Source organism: Procambarus clarkii, chromosome 25 (assembly GCF_040958095.1).
Source record: "Procambarus clarkii isolate CNS0578487 chromosome 25, FALCON_Pclarkii_2.0, whole genome shotgun sequence".
NCBI classification, from domain to species: domain Eukaryota; kingdom Metazoa; phylum Arthropoda; class Malacostraca; order Decapoda; family Cambaridae; genus Procambarus; species Procambarus clarkii.
This window is the reverse complement of record NC_091174.1, coordinates 22,317,666-22,323,646: the sequence shown is the minus strand read 5'-3', so window position 1 is coordinate 22,323,646 and position 5,981 is coordinate 22,317,666.

The window sequence follows — 5,981 nt, the reverse complement described above, 5'->3', positions numbered from 1 at the left end:
CCCCGGGACTTTAACCAATTTGACATGCTCTTCGTCAGCTGCTTGCTATGTAGCAATGTTCCTTTGTCATTGTGCTCCAGTACTGGGTCTCTTGTTTTGGGCAGATATAAGAGTATCGAGTTTTGCTGGGTTGCCATCAGTATTGGGGATTAACTTGCGGGCACGGATTCTACGAAGTTCATTCGTGCTTGCAATATTTCCCAGAAAGGGATTCCTTATTCGGATTTCTAGCCAGTCATTAATTCAACATTCCGTGACTATTAAAGGTCACTATTGATGGCGATATTGACTATTAAGCATCGATGGGAAGGTGTTACAGGTAATAAACTGTGGTAATAATCTTATAAAAGTTACTTTTTCCCCTTGGCCTTCCTCCTACCACTGTAATAGACGATGGTAAATAGTTTCGGTGAGTTGCGTAGCGACCACTCTCGCTAAGCATTTGGTCACCTAATGGAACAACGTAACTCTCCTTTTCTGTCCGAACTGCATAGTCCTTCTTACAGTCGTGCACCTCTTTTTAGAATGTCACGATGAATGGACTGTCACATATTATGGATACACGTATGTCTTGCTTTCCTAATGTCCCATCGGATCATTTGTCCCTCGATAGAATACTTTATGAATCAAAACCTTTAATATCGCTCGCTTAATGTTCTTTTGTTTTGTATTGGAATTTTGATTGATATTCAGCACTTTTTGAGTATCAAGCAGCTCATGGTGACAGTCTTCTCGGCCTGGTGCCTTCTTTTGATAATTAGCCTTCACTATTTTATGTGAACGCTACAATCCCCCATTCATGCATATACAACACTTTGACCACCGATCTTCTTGCAAGTCTTGCTCTTTCACTTTTGTAGTCTTTTGCTGCATGGTGTGACTGCTTGCTGAGTTCTTTCGCTGTTCAAGTCTGTGATGAGTATTTCGTGTTGTGTCTATTTTATGAGGTATTCCATGTGTTAAATTTGTGAGTTTCTAGGCAATACAGTGAAGGTTACTACAGCTACGGGATAATTTTTTCATTTATTTTTTCACTGTTATTTGTGTTACTGATCAGTTTACAATTGGGAAAGGTCTGTTGATGATGTTGGCCTCTTATTTTTCACGATCAGACCTTTACATCCTTCCTCCCCGCAGAGAAGAATATATTTACAGCAGAGCTTTATGGAAATTTATGCTCCAAGGAACTTGCTTTTTATGCTGCAATATTCTATTGTTTTTGTGGTTGATTCAAGCAGGGACTCATGGCCCTGGAGAGTTCTAACCCTAAGCACATTACGGTATCGACATCCTCATTACAGTGATCGAAATCCAGATGTTCCTCATCTTTAGCAAATAGAGGACAGTCGAATTTTACCTCGTTCTCAGTCAAATTGGTGTTGTGTCTAATGACCTCATGGATACAACTGCAGAAGAGGCTGCTTGTGGCTTTCCCATCTCCCGAAAGCCCTTTTCTTACTAGAATTTCCACTCTGCCATTCATAAGACATCTGCGACCAATAGCATGGTAGATGGTGAGCTGTTATGAATAACAAATAACCTATTATCATATGTGACCTGTATATGCTACCTTATCTGTGCCAAGTAAATCGAAGTGGGACACGTTTTTGGCCAAGTTACACACTGGGCACACGCGATTATCCCATGGGCACTTACTGGAACAAAGACTTGCTCGTTACTACTAGAACTGCATCATGCTGCAAATAAGGTAATACAAAATTTGGTTTTACTTATGCTCCTTTGAATAATATTTCTTCGATAAAATCTTTGTTGTATTTATTACCTTTTGACATTGCTCACGTATTGGTACCCTGAATGATATCTAGGACTTCTTCAAAACTGCAACATGGACAATAGAAAATAGCCTTATTGGCTCTGTTCCACCTTGTGAGCATTACTTTCTGCATATTGTGCACTGATGTATGAGTTCAGGACAAGTGATAATCGTTATATTGCATTTAATATAAAATGTAATAATAATATAAACAATAAGTATGAACATAACTAGATTTCAGTGATGCAATTACAAAAATGCATCAAAATCTCTCATAGGGGGCCTGACAGCTGAGTGGACAGCGCTCGGATTCGAAGTCTGACGTTCCGAGTTCGATTCCCGGTGGAGGAAAGAAATGGGCAGAGTATCTTTCACCCTGATGCCCCTGTTACCTAGCAGTAAATAGGTACCTGGGAGTTAGCCAGTTGCTACGGGCTGCTTCCTAGGGGTGTGTAACAAAAAAGAAGGCCTGGTCGAGGACCGGGCCGCGGGGACGCAAAGTCCCGAAATCATCTGAAGATCTCTCAAGATATGCCTAACACAAAGAAATCACATGAACGTGATGTATCAATGAAAATCAGCGAAGATGTAGTAGGATTCGAACCTGCACTCTGGGTACTCTGATTCACATTCCTTAAAACAACTGGGACCACAATACACTATATGTAATGTAACCTGGGATTCATCCAAACTAAGGTTACACACATTGCCACGATATGGACAAAGATTGAATGATAGTTATATGTGTATATTAGCTATCTAAATTGCAACATCGTGAGACAGCAATGTTTTCATGTCGCAGAATATTGAAATAATGATATGTTACGTTTCTTAATGTTAAAAGTTCTTGGTTGGTTAGCATAGCTATTAGTCATGTATTGAGACAAATCGGAAATTAAAGCGTTCTTACTCAGTCAGTTGACATAATAGAAAATAGAGATTTAATTTATGTTGTTGCAAATATGGCAAGGATTTTACGTTTAGTGTCCCTCGGTATTTGTCATTGAAAATGTAAACTAATACTTTTACAATACCATTACTAAATAACGAGCAAAACATTTCTTAAGTTTGTTGCTATTTGTTAAACAATATGGATTTTTGCACTCAATAAGTTAATCACAAACAAAGAAACAATCTGTCAAATTATACCCAACAATATTAAAGGGTTGGAGTAACACTATGAAACATCGATTTAAAACCTTTATTAAGGCCCTATGTCTTATTAACATTTGGATTAAAATTACTATGTCAGTCATCTTTACTTCGGTAGTTGGTCAATTCATGGAATGAATATTCAAGACCATGTATTGAAACAATAATTGGGCTCCCAATTGTGAGTTCCCTGCAAGATTTTCATAGAAACTTTTCACTTTTAGCAAATCATGTTGATGATTTTCATATAATTTTTATGTGTATAATGAAATCATAGTGGTAGACAAAATATTAAAAAAAAAAATCCAAAATCCACTTATAAAGTTTTCAATCGAAAAATTCTTTAAAAACCTAAAAAACATGACGTCTTAAGAACGACGCATTTGTCGATGACACTAAAGAATGACGCAATGACGCACAGTTACAACATCAACATATTAATATGGATTGCAAATTGACTCTACACTTATATGACTCATAACACTTAATTCTCCCTGAGTATGATTACGTATGGAGTTATGTGAATTAATGAGATGTAAATCTCCTTAATTCACATAAACATAGACGATATGATCTCCAGAGTATAGATAATGATTCCGTGGAACCCTGGCCACAGTTCCAGAAATCAGGATAATTGATAATTCTTCTGAAACTTCGACATCCCTTGGCGAGTCCCAGTGAATCATAATGACAATGACATGTAATGACGGACTCCACGTGAGTCACTCTGCCAGATTTATAAATGCAAACTCCTAAAATCTTGTTCAGAACATTTACTGTATTTTGAGAAAGGCTGTAGGTTATATCTGAAATTTGTTTTTTAATGTTTATACACATATATTGGGCCATCCTTCATATTCATTCAAGCACTACGGGATTCTAATAAGTTTCTCATTGTATTATGTATAACATATGAATAATTGATTGTTTTCAATATTATTCTCAGATCACCATAAACAATTTAACAATAAAATTTACTAAATTGTTTCAACACTGCTATAACATTTGTGTTTATTTTCAGATTATCGAGGGAGATCAACAACATCTCGTAAGAGCGGAGAGGTTGGAAATGAAAGTATGTACGGGGATCCGTCCCAGGTCAGTAGCATTTTCAAGCAAATAAATCTTTCCTGACAACCGAAGAAACCATCGCAGACTATGGTGTCTTAAGACAAACAAAGATCCAAAATCAACTGCAGCATAAACATGACAATGAGGATCTTTATTCACGTATCAATGTTCCCGAAGATGAGGAGAACGAGGCCTCAGAGAGCAGGGAAGACCACGACCCTTCAGAGAGTCGCTCTGTCCTTCTCTTGGCCTCCACCGGCCGCAGCGGCTCCAGTTTTCTTGGTGAACTTTTGGCTTCACAAGGCAACAGCATGTACATTTTCGAGCCTATCAGATTATTGAAAAAATCAGACCAGAATGAAAAAATGTCGTTGAGGAATTGCTAACAATTTCCGTTGCAATATAAGGCAAGAAATTCTTGGGTTGGGAACATCGCCGTATGTTAACATCAAACATCATTACACTCACGCCAAGAAGAAAGAGCAGGTTTCCCTGCCGGCTGTTGTCGAATACTGTAAGGCAGAACCCATACGCATTATAAAGACAATCCGAGTACGCCTTGCATGGACCAAGCAACTACTGAACGACAGTGACCTCAACCTGAAGGTGGTGCACATAGTACGTGACCCAAGAGGATCAGCGCTCTCTATTGCCAGAGTTGAATGGCAGATGACGACAAGCGACATGTGCCGTCGGGTTCAGGAGGTGAGGTTACGACAACTTTGTTATCAAGTATGTAGCTAACGACAATTTAGAATATATGCATTTTATGCACATACAGAGTATAATGAACATATATACAAACTCAGTATAATTCACACATTTGTTTTATAGTATAATATACTTATAATTCACACATACATTATTAGTATATTTATACTATAACACAAATTACCTGTCTGTTCAAATTTGGAGGCTGCACGAAGAATGGTCTAAGGTACGGATGAACTGGTACGGGCTGGTCAGGTGGCCAGAATCAAAAGGGATTAGCGTGCCAGCGGCCACATTCAGAGCCTCACAAGTTTTTCGTGAGGGTCACGACAAAGCAAACTTATACAACAAAATGTTTTCTTACAGTAATATATACACCATTATTCACTGATTTCGAGAAAATTAACAGCAATTTTTGGTGTCAATAATTTACCGTACTCGCATAAAACAGACGATTCATACACAGCTCCAGAATATGTACATCAACTGATTGATAGTTGAGAGGCGGGACCAAGGAGCCAAAGCTCAACCCTTGCAAGCACAACTAGGTGAGTATAGCGTGAAAGATTTCTCAAGCTACGGCTCTTTATCAGAGTATGAGGTAACTATTTTTTTTTAATATTTCACAAAACTGAGCTCCTCTCACTTCCGACCACTCACACATTAGATAATTCAATCTTTTATAGGAGAGAGACAGACAAACAGAGACAGATAAAGAGATAAAGACAGAGATAGATATTCGGAAACAGAGACTAACAAACGCAGCTAAAGGCAGAGAGCGAGAGAGAGACAGATGGGGGTATGCTGTATCTTGCAGGTGGCCTGTTGCTGATAGTGTAATTTTATTCCAATAGATGGCATATGCTGTATTAACCTAGTTGCGCTTCCGGGGGTTGAGCTCTGGCTCTTTCGGTTCGCCTCTCAGCTGTCAATGTTTTTTTCCACACACACGCACACTCAGGAAGTAGCCCGTAGCAGCTGTCTAACTCCCAGGTACCTATTTACTGATAGGTGAACAGATGCATGAGGATGAAAGAAACTCTGCCCATTTGTTTCTCCCATCGCTGGGATCGATTCCCGGTCCCTAGGACTATGACTCCCTAGCACTGTCCACTCAGTCACCAGGCGGCCTGGTGCTGTATCTCATGGCTGTTGTTGGCCTTGTCTGTTGTTAGTGTGCTCTCATACCGACAGATGGAATCAAGTGTATTATTTCCTCTGTATTCCCTTTACATATTGATGTACAGATCCCATAGCATAATATAAAGGTTTC